Source organism: Aethalodelphis obliquidens, unplaced genomic scaffold (assembly GCF_003676395.1).
Source record: "Aethalodelphis obliquidens isolate GAN/ISIS:26980383/991018 unplaced genomic scaffold, ASM367639v1 scaffold21, whole genome shotgun sequence".
Classification (NCBI taxonomy): domain Eukaryota; kingdom Metazoa; phylum Chordata; class Mammalia; order Artiodactyla; family Delphinidae; genus Aethalodelphis; species Aethalodelphis obliquidens.
Window position 1 is genome coordinate 9,014,020 of NW_020837965.1, and position 16,518 is coordinate 9,030,537.

The following is a 16,518-nucleotide window of genomic DNA, read 5'->3' on the forward strand; positions in this document are numbered from 1 at the left end:
GAGGGGCCTGTGTGCGAGCACAGGTCACTCTCCACACCCCTCTTCCGCGGAGCCTGTGCAGCCCGCCACTGCCGGGTTCCCGGGATCCAGGGACAACTTCCCCGGGAGAGCGCACAGCGCGCCTCAGACTGGCGCAAAGTCACGCCGGCCTTTGCCACCGCAGGCCCGCCCCGCACTCTGTGCACCTCCGTCCCCGCCGGCCTGAGTGCGCCAGAGCCCCCAATCAGCGGCTCTTTTAACCCCATCCTGTCTGAGCAAAAGACAGACGCCCTCCAGCGATCTACACACAGAGGCAGGGCCAAATCCAAAGCTTAGCCCTGGGAGCTGTGAGAACAAAGAAGAGAAAGGGAAACCTCTCCCAGCAGCCTCAGAAGCAGCGGATTAAAGCTCCACAATCAACTTGATGTACCCTGCATCTGTGGAATACCTGAATAGACAACCAATCATCCCAAATTAAGGAAGTGGACTTTAGGAACAAGATCTATGATTTTTTCCCCTTTCCTCTTTTTGTGAATGTGTATGTGTATGCTTCTGTGTGAGATCTTGTCTGTATAGTCTTGCTTCCACCATTTGTCCTAGGGTTCTATCCGTCCATGTTTTTTTTTTAATTTTTTTTTCTTAATAATTAATTTTAATAACCTTATTATACTTTACCTTCTTTCTTTCCTTCTTTCTTTCCGTCCTTCCTTCCCTCCTTTAGACAACGAATCATCCCAAATTGAGGAGGTGGTCTCTGACAGCAAGATTTAGGATTTTTCCCCATTTACCTCTTTTAGTGAGGGTGTATGTGTATGCTTCTGTGTAAGATTTTGTCTGTATAGCTTTGCTTCCAACATTTGTCCTAAGGTTCTTTCCGTCCCTTTTTTTTTTTTCCTTCTAAATAAGAATTTTTTAATTCAATAACTTTATTATACTTTATTTTATTTTTACTGTATCTTTTTTCTTTCTGTCTTTTTTCCTTCTTTCCCTCCTTCCTTCCTTCCTCCCTCCCTCCCTCCCTCCTTTCCTTCTTGCCTTCTTTCCTTCTTTGCTTCTTTCTTTCTTTCTTCCTTCCTTCCTACCCTCCTTTCCTTCTTTCTTTCCTCATACTTCTACTAATTCCCTCTACTTTTTCTCCCTTTTATCCTGAGCCTGTGGATGAAAAGCTTTTGGTGCTCCAGCCAGGAGGCAGGGCTCTGCCTCTGAGGTAGGACAGCCAACTTCAGGACACTGATCAACAAGAGACCTCCCAGCTCCACATAATATCAAACGGCGAAAATCTCCCAGAGACCTCGATCTTAACACCAGCACCCAGCTTCACTCAACGACCAGCAAGCCACAGTGCTGGAAAACCTATGCCAAACAACTAGCAAAACAGGAACACAACCCCACCCATTAGCAGAGAGGCTGCCTAAAATCATAATAAGGCCACAGACACCCCAAAACACACCACCAGACGTGAACCTGCCCACTAGAGAGACAAGATCCAGCCTCATCCACCACAACACAGCCACTAGTCCCCTCCACCAGGAAGCCTACACAACCCACTGAACCAACCTTAGCCACTGGAGACAGACATCAAAAACAGGAGGAACTACAAACCTGCAGCCTGCGAAAGGAGACCCCAAACACAGTAAGATAAGCAAAATGAGAAGACAGAAAAACACACAGCAGATAAAGGAGCAAGATAAAAATGCACCAGACCTAACAAATGAAGAGGAAATAGGCAGTCTACCTGAAAGAGAATTCAGAATAATGATAGTAAGGTTGATCCGAAATCTTGGAGATAGAATGGACAATAGATTGGACAAAATGCAAGAATCAGTAAACAAGGACCTAGAAGAACTAAAGATGAAACAAGCAACGATGAACAACACAATAAATGAAATTAAAAGTACTCTAGATGGGATCAATAGCAGAATAAATGAGGCAGAAGAACGGATAAGTGACCTGGAAGATAAAATAGTGGAAATAACTACTGCAGAGCAGAATAAAGAAAAAAGAATGAAAAGAACTGAGGACAGTCTCAGAGACCTCTGGGACAACATTAAACACACCAACATTCGAATTATAGGGGTTCCAGAAGAAGAAGAGAAAAAGAAAGGGACTGAGAAAATATTTGAAGAGATTATAGTTGAAAACTTCCCTAATATGGGAAAGGAAATAGTTAATCAAGTCCAGGAAGCACAGAGAGTCCCATACAAGATAAATACAAGGAGAAATACGCCAAGACACATATTAATCAAACTGTCAAAAATTAAATACAAAGAAAGCATATTAAAAGCAGCAAGGGAAAAACAACAAATAACACATAAGGGAATCCCCATAAGGTTAACAGCTGATCTCTCAGCAGAAACCCTACAAGCCAGAAGGGAGTGGCAGGACATACTGAAAGTGATGAAGGAGAAAAACATGCAGCCAAGACTACTCTACCCAGCAAGGATCTCATTCAGATTTGATGGAGAAATTAAAACCTTTACAGACAAGCAAAAGCTGAGAGAGTTCAGCACCACCAAACCAGCTTTACAACAAATGCTAAAGGATCTTCTCTAGGCAAGAAACACAAGAGAAGGAAAAGACCTATAATAACGAACCCAAAACAATTTAGAAAATGGGAATAGGAACATACATATCGATAATTACCTTAAATGTAAATGGACTAAATGTTCCCACCAAAAGACACAGATTAGCTGAATGGATACAAAAACAAGACCCTTATATATGCTGTCTACAAGAGACCCACTTCAGACCTAGAGACACATACAGACTGAAAGTAAGGGGATGGAAAAAGATATTCCATGCAAATGGAAGCCAAAAGAAAGCTGGAGTAGCAATTCTCATATCAGACAAAATAGACTTTAAAATAAGGACTATTAAAAGAGACAAAGAAGGACACTACATAATGATCAAGGGATCGATCCAAGAAGAAGATATAACAATTGTAAATATTTATGCACCCAACATAGGAGCACCTCAATACATAAGGCAAATACTAACAGCCATAAAAGGGGAAATCGACAGTAACACATTCATAGTAGGGGACTTAAACACCCCACTTTCACCCATGGACAGATCATCCAAAATGAAAATAAATAAGGAAACACAAGCTTTAAATGATACATTAAACAAGATGGACTTAATTGATATTTATAGGACACTCCATCCAAAAACAACAGAATACACATTTTTCTCAAGTGCTCATGGAACATTCTCCAGGATAGACCATATCTTAGGTCACAAATCAAGCCTTGGTAAATTTAAGAAAATTGAAATTGTATCAAGTATCTTTTCTGACCACAACGCCATGAGACTAGATATCAATTACAGGAAAAGATCTGTAAAAAATACAAACACATGGAGGCTAAACAATACACTACTTAATAATGAAGAGATCACTGAAGAAATCAAAGAGGAAATCAAAAAATACCTAGAAACAAATGACAATGGAGACACAACGACCCAAAACCTATGGGATGCAGCAAAAGCAGTTCTAAGGGGGAAGTTTATAGCAATACAAGCCCACCTTAAGAAGCAGGAAACATCTCGAATAAACAACCTAACCTTGCACCTCAAGCAATTAGAGAAAGAAGAACAAAAAAACCCCAAAGCTAGCAGAAGGAAAGAAATCATAAAAATCAGATCAGAAATAAATGAAAAAGAAATGAAGGAAACAATAGCAAAGATCAATAAAACTAAAAGCTGGTTCTTTGAGAAGATAAACAAAATAGATAAACCACTAGCCAGACTCATCAAGAAAAAAAGGGAGAAGACTCAAATCAATAGAATTAGAAATGAAAAAGGAGAGGTAACAACTGACACTGCAGAAATAAAAGAGATCATGAGAGATTACTACAAGCACCTCTATGCCAATAAAATGGACAATCTGGAAGAAATGGACAAATTCTTAGAAATGCACAACCTGCCAAGACTGAATCAGGAAGAAATAGAAAATATGAACAGACCAATCACAAGCACTGAAATTGAAACTGTGATTAAAAATCTTCCAACAAAGAAAAGCCCAGGACCAGATGGCTTCACAGGCGAATTCTATCAAACATTTAGAGAAGAGCTAACACCTATCCTTCTCAAACTCTTCCAAAATATAGCACAGGGAGGAATACTCCCAAACTCCTTCTACGAGGCCACCATCACCTTGATACCAAAACCAGACAAGGATGTCACAAAGAAAGAAAACTACAGGCCAATATCACTGATGAACATAGATGCAAAAATCCTCAACAAAATACTAGCAAACAGAATCCAACAGCACATTAAAAGGATCATACACCATGATCAAGTGGGGTTTATTCCAGGAATGCAAGGATTCTTCAATATACGCAAATCTATCAATGTGATAAACCATATTAACAAATTGAAGGAGAAAAACCATATGATCATCTCAATAGATGCAGAGAAAGCTTTTGACAAAATTCAACACCCATTTATGATAAAAACCCTGCAGAAAGTAGGCATAGAGGGAACTTTCCTCAACATAATAAAGGCTATATATGACAAGCCCACAGCAAACATCATCCTCAATGGTGAAAAACTGAAAGCATTTCCACTAAGATCAGGAACAAGACAAGGTTGCCCACTCTCACCACTATTATTCAACATTGTTTTGGAAGTTTTAGCCACAGCAATCAGAGAAGAGAAGGAAATAAAAGGAATCCAAATTGGAAAAGAAGAAGTAAAGCTGTCACTGTTTGCAGATGACATGATCCTATACATAGAGAACCCTAAAGATGCTACCAGAAAACTACTAGAGCTAATCAATGAATTTGGTAAAGTGGCAGGATACAAAATTAATGCACAGAAATCTCTGGCATTCTTATATACTAATGATGAAAAATCTGAAAGTGAAATCAAGAAAACACTCCCATTTACCATTGCAACAAAAAGAATAAAATATCTAGGAATAAACCTACCTAAGGAGACAAAAGACCTGTATGCAGAAAATTATAAGACACTAACGAAAGAAATTAAAGATGATATAAATAGATGGAGAGATATACCATGTTCTTGGATTGGAAGAATCAACATTGTGAAAATGACTCTACTACCCAAAGCAATCTATAGATTCAATGCAATCCCTATCAAACTACCACTGGCATTTTTCACAGAACTAGAACAAAAAATTTCACAATTTGTATGGAAACACAAAAGACCCCGAATAGCCAAAGCAATCTTGAGAACGAAAGAAGGAACTGGAGGAATCAGGCTCCCTGACTTCAGACTATACTACAAAGCTACAGTCATCAAGACGGTATGGTACTGGCACAAAAACAGAAAGATAGATCAATGGAACAGGATAGAAAGCCCAGAGATAAACCCATGCACATATGGACAACTTATCTTTGATAAAGGTGGCAGTAATGTACAATGGAGAAAGGACAGCCTCTTCAATAAGTGGTGCTGGGAAAACTGGACAGGTACATGTAAAAGTATGAGATTAGATCACTCCCTAACACCATACACAAAAATAAGCTCAAAATGGATTAAAGACCTAAATGTAAGGCCAGAAACTATCAAACTCTTAGAGGAAAACATAGGCAGAACACTCTATGACATAAATCAAAGCAAGATCCTTTCTGACCCACCTCCTAGAGTAATGGAAATAAAAACAAAAATAAACAAATGGGACCTAATGGAACTTCAAAGCTTTTGCACAGCAAAGGAAACCATAAACAAGACAAAAAGACAACCCTCAGAATGGGAGAAAATATTTGCAAATGAAGCAACCGACAAAGGATTAATTTCCAAAATTTACAAGCAGCTCATGCAGCTCAATAACAAGAAAACAAACAACCCAATCCAAAAATGGGCAGAAGACCTAAATAGACATTTCTCCAAAGAAGATATACAGACTGCCAACAAACACATGAAAGAATGCTCAACATCATTAATCATTAGAGAAATGCAAATCAAAACTACAATGAGATATCATCTCACACCAGTCAGAATGGCCATCATCAAAAAATCTAGAAACAATAAATGCTGGAGAGGGTGTGGAGAAAAGGGAACACTCTTGCACTGCTGGTGGGAATGTGAATTGGTACAGCCACTATGGAGAACAGTATGGAGGTTCCTTAAAAAACTACAAATAGAACTACCATATGACCCAGCAATCCCACTACTGGGCATATACCCTGAGGAAACCAAAATTCAAAAAGAGTCATGTACCAAAATGTTCATTGCAGCTCTATTTACAATAGCCCAGAGATGGAAACAACCTAAGTGCCCGTCATCGGATGAATGGATAAAGAAGATGTGGCACATATATACAATGGAATATTACTCAGCCATAAAAAGAAACGAAATAGAGCTATTTGTAATGAGGTGGATAGACCTAGAGTCTGTCATACAGAGTGAAGTAAGTCAGAAAGAAAAAGACAAATACCGTATGCTAACACATATATATGGAATTTAAGAAAAAAATGTCATGAAGAACCTAGGGGTAAAGCAGGAATAAAGACGCAGACCTCTTAGAGAATGGACTTGAGGTTATGGGGAGGGGGAAGGGTGAGCTGTGACAGGGCGAGAAAGAGTCATGGGCATATACACACTAACAAACGCAGTAAGGTAGATAGCTAGTGGGAAGCAGCCGCATGGCACAGGGATATTGGCTCGGTGCTTTGTGACAGCCTGGAGGGGTGGGATGGGGAGGGTGGGAGGGAGGGAGACGCAACAGGGAAGACATATGGGAACATATGTTTATGTATGACTGATTCACTTTGTTATAAAGCAGAAACTAACACACCATTGTAAAGCAATTATACCCCAATAAAGATGTTAAAAAAAAATAAATAAAATAAAATAAAATAAAATAAAATGCTACCAAGTCATAAAAAAAAAAAAAATCATTTCTACTACTTAGCAGTGATATGTCCCATAGATATCCCACTATTTAACAATGATAGAGTGTTTACTCTTTAGACTAAAACCATAAATCAGGAGAAAACAGTAATCTCAAGTCCATTTTTGGATCAGAAGTTTTTCAGACTGTATTTCTTTGTGCACATGTGCCTCTAGGTTCATTTGTCTGTGTTCTACCTCACTGACTTTCATTCAGAAAGTTTCCAAACACTGATGCTTCATTAATTACTCATTTCAGAGCTGCAAGAAGTACGGATGTTCAATCCTGAACAACTCATAGAAACAGGAAAGAAAGGAGTCATACAAGACATGTTTAAAATGCTTTTAAATGTAGGTCACAAAACAAATTTTTTCCTTCAGTGTAAACCTGGTAGTGCTTCATCTGTAGGCTTTTGTGGTCTCTGCTCTTCTGAAATAGCAGGAAATGTTTTAACAATTAGAGTGAGCAAATTGTAAAGGGAAATATGGTAGTGAGTTACCAGCCTAGTCCTTAAAACATTCCTTTCCTAATGTAGTCCTGATGCTGCTCCATCTTCTATTAGTTGGGGCCACTGCATTGCCATAGGCAAGAATCAAATACACAGTAGTTTGATAATGGTAATACATGCAACAATAGAACAAAAACACAGTTATGGTAGAAGCAAAGAAGACATCAACTGCATTTACCTTAAAGCATGTTTTTGGTTCCCCTTGAACAAATTAAAACCCAGACTAATTTCAGTAATGTGTGTATGTCTCATCTTCATTCTTTAAAAGTTCTACCTTTTCCAAAATCAGATACTATTTTTATTTATTGTACCCAGCCTGGAAAAAGAAATGTTGATGCATGAGTTATATCCACTTATTTTTCATTGTAAAGGAAGACAAGGATATGTATTCGAAAATAAAAATGCTTGAGTAGAAAGAAAGGAAGTTCATGGGAATAAATCTATTAAAATTTCTAGTAAGATAATAGACATCTTAAAATTAGTTTTCTTATATTGATTTCAAGATATATGAACTTTTCAATGTTTCACCCCATCCCAGACCTTAAGAATTTGTTTTCAAGAGTTATATCCCTAAATCTACCATATATATATATATATATATATATATATATATATATATATATAGTACATATAAATAATTTTTTAAATCTCTAGTTATATATGGTGTTGGATGAACAAGCAAATGAACTTAGTCTAAAAGTTCAGTTGAGGTAACTTCACCAAAATATTAGAAACATTTACTGAAAGAAAATACATGATCTTCTTTAGAAAGTTATTCTAAATATGTGATTCTCTTGGATATTAGAGTACTATTAATCCAGGCTAAATTCAATGTGTGATTTTGGCTAATAATTAAGATCACAAGCAACACAGAATTGGGTTTCTGTGGAATCAAGTGCAGTAACCAATAAGAGGAGACAAAAAGCAACTCCTTAAAAATATATATGTTTAAATTTAAGATGTAATATTTAATACATGTGTGTGTGTGTGTGTGTGTGTGTGTGTGTGTGTGTGTGTGTGTATACAGGAAGTTTCAAAGTTAGTAGTAAACTTGAATTCAAATATGCCTTACACTTATATCTGATTATGGAGTATTTGTTAAAACCTGGGTCCCGGGGTCAAATTTCATTGGTTCAAAGATGTTCTCCATTGCTTTATTAGCTCGACTTTCTGCAAGTGTTTATATTACTAAGGTTAAATTTTATAACTGAAGAAACTGGGAGAATAATATGAACTCTATTACTGGTTTGTATGAAGTTGATATGAGATAATTCATCTAAGGCATTCCACAAAGTACGTTCATGTCACAGTCAATTAATGTTCAATTACTTAAGAGCAAATAGTTGTACTTTTGTGTTATCTAGTTTACCTCACTCTACCCCTGCCTTCATTTTTAATTATTGTTCTAATTTGGGCATGAAGAATTTTGAAAGAAAAGAAAGGAAATACATTTACAACCAAGTAGTTTCCCTACTTAGTACAAGATTTAGTAAGGCATTAAGTAACGTGTAATCAGTTAAACCTCTTTGAATAATGGAAAGTTTGGTGATTTCTTATTCCTTTAAGTTTCTCCTACTATATCCATATTGTCCATTGTTTCATATATTCTGGCAAAGGGTATAAATCTATGGATTGTTCATCAATATTTCTTTCAGCCTTATTTGCTAAACCTGCAGACCCAAAGGTATTCTTCCTCGATATAGCACCTTGAACCCATTTTTAATTATTTAAATTCAATTTTGATAAAATTTACACTTCAATTCTTCCTTTCTCAGGATATTTTCCTTACTAGGCTGCTTTTCTCCATCACACTGTTACCTTTATTAATCAGTGGCATAAATTGTCTTAGATTTACCCTTTATTGTTGACTATAAATATGTCTTCTATATTTTAATTTCCACCTTTTACCACCTTGAATCCATGCTAGTTAGCACCATTCTAGGCATATATTTGGCACTAAATAAATGTTTGTTATTAATAATGGATATGTGATTATAGTAATATTTGTGTGATGATAACTAAATTTTTAGACTGAACATTAATTTTATACAATGTCTCAATTACAACACTCAAGGCGCTAATAATTTTTAAAGATTTTAGTTATGGGAACTTGCTAGACATATATTATGTGGATGATTTGATTTGGAGGAGGACATATGTACCTGTTTGTTGTATCTCAAAAGACAGATACATTGTCTTTGGACCATTTACTTGAAACAAATAGTTGTATTCATTAGCAAATAGTCAATTTATCCAGAATTAAGGGTACGTTTAAAATAACATTAGAAAAGGGAAACAGATAAAGAGTGCATTAGAAGTTTAACAAATCTGACTTAGAGATCTGAACTCACTCTACATACATGTGGAATCCATCAAGCCAACTCTAGTGGCACTTGCAAACTTCCCTTTTCTGTAACTGTTCCTCATTAAACTCAGAGGGATCGAGGATAACTTTTTTCAGTAATTTATGACATTTGTGTCTATTTGCAACAGTTGTAAAAATACAGTATAACCAGGAAACATCATAAAACACTCATAAACTCTTCTAAAGGCAGCCAAAGAGCTAGACTTTCCACAGCAGTTAATGATACAAATGTGAGTGAATTATCCCTCGGCAGAGGCTGTGTGAAATCTGTGAACTATGCGATGGATTTTAGCAAATATTTAAGGCATAAAACTAAAAACAAAATCAATTTTATAGAAAACTTATATAAGAGAAAATTCTTCAATAATTCTGTCAGCCTCAAGTATGAATTATTGTGAGAGAAAAATGCATGTCACTGAAAAATATCTAATCTTATCACAATATTTTAAAATATAATGTTCTCTGAGAGGTTATAATTTACTTACTGCTTAAAAGCAATAAGCTCAGTTTATTATAGGTGGAAAGTGAATTGTTTTCCATATGGAAAATGCAGATAAATATTCTACAAGTGGACAATTTCATAAGAAATTGCAAACACCAGGATACATACATTTATAAATTACTGATACATGTGTTTATGCATATCTTACCTTAGTTTAATTTTATTGGGAATGGTATGCATTTTACAACTTTTAAAATAATACCTGAAGGATATTGGTGCTTTGAGAGTTCACATTTTATGGTTCCTTGCACTACTCCATGTGAAAATAATTCCAAATTAATGTTGGCAAAGAATTTTTGCTACCCAATTGATAGTACTTGTTGAGTTCAATTTATTTCCTATTTTCTAAGTTCCTGATATGTCTTTGTATTTATTGGCATATGTGAGAACTTTCCTCCCCAAACCATACAAGAAATGCCTTAGGGTTGGATTGCCATAAACAGACTGATCTTTTCCCCAGAAACTAAGCTATTGAGAAGATTAAGAAGAGTTGAAGCTCTCATAGTTATGCTACTAGTTTAATTCACTCCTAGACTGAAAATAATAAAAATTAGGTCACATTCTAGGTTAACGTGGCTTTAGCAACACAATTCCCACTTCGATTATTAACTGGATCTCTTGGGGATGCCGTTTTCTGGAATTCAAAGATTGCTGAAGCGCAGAGATGAAACTTTTTTGGCACAAAGAGGCTGTCTTGTTCCAATTTGAAATAAAAAAAATTTTGGTAATAACTTGGAAGAGTCACTAGCCAGACTACACGTATTCTGGAAGATTTCTTTCCCAAGAGAATCTGAAAAGTGAAATATTAGAGCGAAACATAAGCACATTGTCATCACTATCTGGTCTTGCAGTCTGCTAAACAGCTAAACATAGTAAAAGTAGTATGATCAATCTCTTAGTAATGGGACACAGCAAGATAAAGTAGGCACACTAAGGACAATGGCCCTTATGTACAGTTATGGACAATAGATATATTTAGTTCACCCATATCCTCTCCACAACTTCCCATATTCAACAAACCCTTATTCTCTGTGCACACACGTCACCTATCATTGAAGATTTTAAGATCCAAGTTGTAGAGTCCAAAGGAACAAATAAGTTTTTTAATTAATGAAAAAAAGAAAAAAAGAGAAAACAGAGTAGTGGAGATTGAAATTTCTCAGAAATGATTAAGTAAACAAAAAGAAAAAGAAAAGAAATGAGACAAAGAAGATAATGTCAGTTAGCCTCATTCCCTCATTACCCTAAATTGGAAATACTGAATGTAGAGGTCACATCCTTTTTCATGATTACTTCGTCACAAATATCCATATTAACAGATACATTAAAAATATAAAACACACACCTATATACATGTATGTGTGCTTAAAGTAAAACTACTTAAGTGGATTGAATTTTAAAATATGATTTTATTGAAAAAAATGACAAATAGCAAAAACTAATTGAAAACTACTATGGACACAGTCCAAATGTACTCTGTAAATTTTGTTTCTTTGTCCAGGCACCAGCTATATAGAATATTGACATTACAGAATGTAAACACATGCACGACACTTACATCATTACATCACATGCTGTTAATTACCTAGCATGCTGTGAAATCTCCTAACCTGTTATAAAATACACACTTTAAAAAAAATTGGAAATGTTTCAACTTATTGCCTTTGTTTCTAAAAATGACCTGAAATTGATGTTTTCAAGACATAGCTAAACATGCATGACACTAGTCACAGAGGAACACCATAATAGTGTATATGCTCACTAACCTTCATTTAATAACCTTTGCTTGGGTATATGGTGTACCTATAAATTGGTTGTAAACTGAGAGCTCTACTGTAAAGGATTGAGAGAGTTCTCTACCCTGATTAATCAAAAATGTGTTAAACAACATTTCAAAGACAAATAAACCATGAAAAGTTCATCACTAGTGAGATTTGTGTCCTAGATTTTGCTAGTAATAGCTTGCATGTCACTCTCCACCCCTTCACTGAGATTGTAAATACCAGGTGAAAATGTGAGAGTAATGGCCAAGATATTTTATTAACTATTTTTCAAGTCAGTCCTCTAGCTGTAGTTTTTATTCTCTATTCTTTGAGATATGAGTGTTCAAGGAAATAGTTTTGATGGATTTTGTGTTTGCAATAGCCCAATATTCAAAGCAGGCTTGATGGGACCACGATACTATCTATACTCATTCATGTTATCTTTCTAGCTCTCCAGAGCTACCACAGAAATTGTACAGGGGTGATTTCTGATGGGATCCTGCTCAATGAACAAGTTCTCACCCAAGTCCTCAATCTCATCCTCATCTACACTCCCTCTGTCTCTTCACTTCATGAAAAACCTCTATGCTTACTTTTATGCCAGTTCAAACAGCATATCTTCTTTGAAGTCTTCCTTTTCTTAGGCAGAGTAGTCTCTCTCTTTGATTTTCCCATAGCACTTTGTACATAATTATTACAGCACTTATCACATTGTATTGTGATGTTGGGTCTTTTTCTATAACTAATGCATGGGTACCCAATGAAATGGATAGTCTTATTCATCTTTTTTTTTCTCTTTTAAATCTGTGGAATCTTGCATAAGGAAGCAATAAATAAATGCTTGTTAGTCTTCTATTTCGAACATCACAGTCATTTCTTTTCCTAACCACTATTTGCTTAAGTAGTCTGTAATAAAAATGTGACAATATAAGACAATTGATTTTAAGTACCATTTTGTGTGTAGTAGAGAAGTGCAAATGAAACATTCAAACTTTGGGGCACAACCTTCATATTTTTCAAAAGGCTAGTACATGTGATTTCAGGTAATGTTGTAAATGGTAGGTGAGTCAGTGTCCTCTTTACTATTTTTCTGAATTTTTCTTCTATAATTACAGCTAGCTGGGGAGGGGGAGTGATAATGTAAAGGACTAGGAGATCACATAACTATATTTTGGCAGAAAAAGAAGAATTTCCCTTTTGGAAGTACAGATTTGTGTTGTTTTTTTTGCTGGAAGCCTAACTTCCATACACTGACCGAGGCTGAATGAGATACTCCCTTACTTGGATATAAGGCATTCATCCTATGACAATGTGTAGGTAAAACAGACAAACAAGCAAAAAACAAAAAAACAAAAAAACAGTTTCAACTTATATTTGAAACTTCAACTCAATTGAAAGGGAAACTTTGTGATATGTAATTGAAAGATAATTTACATAGCACCTAGAGGCCTCCAAACTATTTTAAGTAAATTAAAGATATGTTTATTTGTCAAAAATTACTAGTCTCAATAAACTGGTCCTTATAAAAGAAAATGGGTAAATTTATCAAGCAGAATGAGCAGTTTTAAAAAATTTAATATAAAAAGTAATATCATATGACTTATATAAAATAACCTATATTTTGCTTAAATCATACCTCTCAGGCATGACTGCAAAACAGTGAGACAAATATTCTTATGTCCCTCTTGTAACTTGGACATGAGATGTAAGTAGTATAAATTTGCAGAAATATAAGATATTAAGGATTATTCTGTTAGCTCTTTTAATAATTTTAATGTTATTTTAAGCAAAATCTAGGGTCAATAGTGAATTGATTATAAAAATGCTCTTTATTTTTAAAGTCTAACCTACTCTGAGTATATAAATTGGAATGCTTTTTTTAGGATCTGATATTAGTCTTTTCAATACATTAAGTGAGATTCATGTTTTTTCCAGAATTTAATTAAATATATCAATGGAGAAGCCAAGCAACAATAATGGTGATGAGTAGAAAATTAAATCAGTGAGAAAATCAGTATTTAGAGAATTTCATTTTATAGAATAAAAAGATGATTGAAGAAGTAATAAGGATATTAAAATGGGGTATATTTTATACTGTTGCTTCATTAACAAATGAGAGAAAGAACAACAAATTTTAAACTAAAATAAATCGTATTTAGACAGGATTAATATAACAAAGGTCCCTGGGCTACAAATACATACTGAATGCCCTTTTGCTCTCTGTGAGAATAAAAATCTTTCTAAGGTCACTCTCTACTGCATGGATAGATGGAACAATTTGCTGGAATCCATGCTGCCTAAGGTAGATAAATTTAAAATCATGAGGTAGTGGATGGCAGGCAGGGCTGAGTCAGAAAGGTATGGTTGCCATATGACACTTGCTACTCACTACCTGAATAAATTCTTAAAAGAAAAATATGAATGTGTGTCACTAGTTTTAAATGTAAAATGGGAACAGTCATTCATAAAAGGGGCTTTATTAAAGATAATAAATTAAATGAACTTAAATGAGATATGCAGAATGACCCATTTTAGATATCATAAACCATTAATCCTCTTCCTATCCTCCTCAGGTGTCTCCTGAGACATAAAAATATAACAGGTTAAATTAATTTAGGAACTTTTGTTTCTATCTATGATAAAATTGTAAGATGGAAACTCCCATTAGGAAAAACTAGAAAAGCTAGGTAATATGTCAGAAAAACCTTTTGAAAGCATCTGAGGACTACTGAAGCAGCCAGGGCTTTGGAGGCCAAAACAACAGAGACAAGAAACCCATGAGGAAATGAATCCATCTTCTTTTAACATTTTTCTCATTGGGGTATTTTTGATTCTTGGTGTTGGTCCAACATTTGAGAATCTAGGAAGAGTGTAAGAATCAAGCAGAATCTTCCTCTATGTTGTTGGCTTGGCTTACACAACATGGAAATTTTGAAATGCCCGGGTGAACATTACATGAATGGCCATGATTCTGGAGAGAAGAGAACTACAATGAATTATGTAAAGTATTGAACTCTTTTCCTTCTTGGCACTTAGTGAATTCTTAAGCTTCACAAGGCAAGACGCTAAGAAGTCAAACAAAAAGCCAATGAAAGCCCAGTCAAGTTTTCTAATGTCTCATGGTGTAGACTAGACCAATTTAGAATTCAGGACCTCCCAAGAAGTAAGGGGTCTTAGTATACTTCCCAATCCCTCAACTGAGAAATCTTGTGGGCTACACCTCAGCAGTGACACATATGACACATAAGTAAAGCAAGCATTACAAAGAATGTACCCAGACTCAAATAAATTCAGCACTTGTTTGAATTAAGGCAATTTTTTCTCTTCCTATTTTGGAAAAACAAACTTCCAAAGGAAGATAGAGTTAGCATCATTCAAAGATTCTTGACTTTTCTGTACATAGAATATGGTATTCCATCAAGAATAACCAGGCATATTAAAAAAAGAGAGAGAGAGCAAGAGGAGAACAAATAAACAAAATGCAATCCATTTATTACACAGATTTACCATTATAAAGCACATATTTTTAAAAATTAAAATGATTAATGCAATCAACATACAGATGGCAAGATGAAGAATTCCAAGCAAATCAGTCTGAAAAGAGCTTTCATGTAATCCATTTATCTTTGTTCCTAAATTTGACTATGCAGCCTGAACTAAATTCCAACAAATGCATTTATTTAAAAAATACAGAGGTTAGGAAATTATAAAGAAACCAGAAAATAAAAATTTGAGAATGGTGAAATTTTATTTATTAATAAAATTAAGAACTAAGTATATAGATTTAACAACATATTCATGTATTAAGTAAATGAACTAACACAGCAGAAGAGTGGAGTAGTGCATTGTAGTGTAGGAAAGTAGACTATATCTTGGCTGAATCAAAAATACTAAATTTTTTTAAAAAAACTGCTCATACACAACCACACACACACATACAAACATACAAGCATAAGAGACATACGAAACAGTGAAAATGTGTGAGATGTGTATATTTAGAGTTCTAGAAAAGCTGAAGAGAAAATATTAAATGAAAGTAATATTTGAATGATGATAGCCCTTTATTTATTTAAAACTGAGAAAATACCTTAACCTAAAGATTTAAGGTATATTACATACCCTAAGCAAGACAAATACAAAGTAAACTACCTCTTGGTATACCATATTCAAGCTACTGTAAAACCAAAAACAGATCATCTTTAAAGTGATCATAGATAAAAAGGTATATCATTTTTAAAGATGCAACAAGAAAATTCATAGTTCAGCTCTTAACAGAAACAAAAACAGCTAGAAGTTACTGGAAAATAAAGGTTTAAAATGTATTATTTAAATGGTGGATGCTAGTTTTAGCTATTTATTAGTACACTCAAATTCTATCTTGAGATCAAACTTGCAATAAATTAAAATGTTAAAAAAAAACCTTCAAAATTGTTTTATATACTAGCAGATGATAAACCTCTGTATCTATAACTTTGAAAACAAACATATCCCTTATTGTTCTTAGGAAAACAAAATTACAGTTAGACAGCTATCTTTAAATGGCGT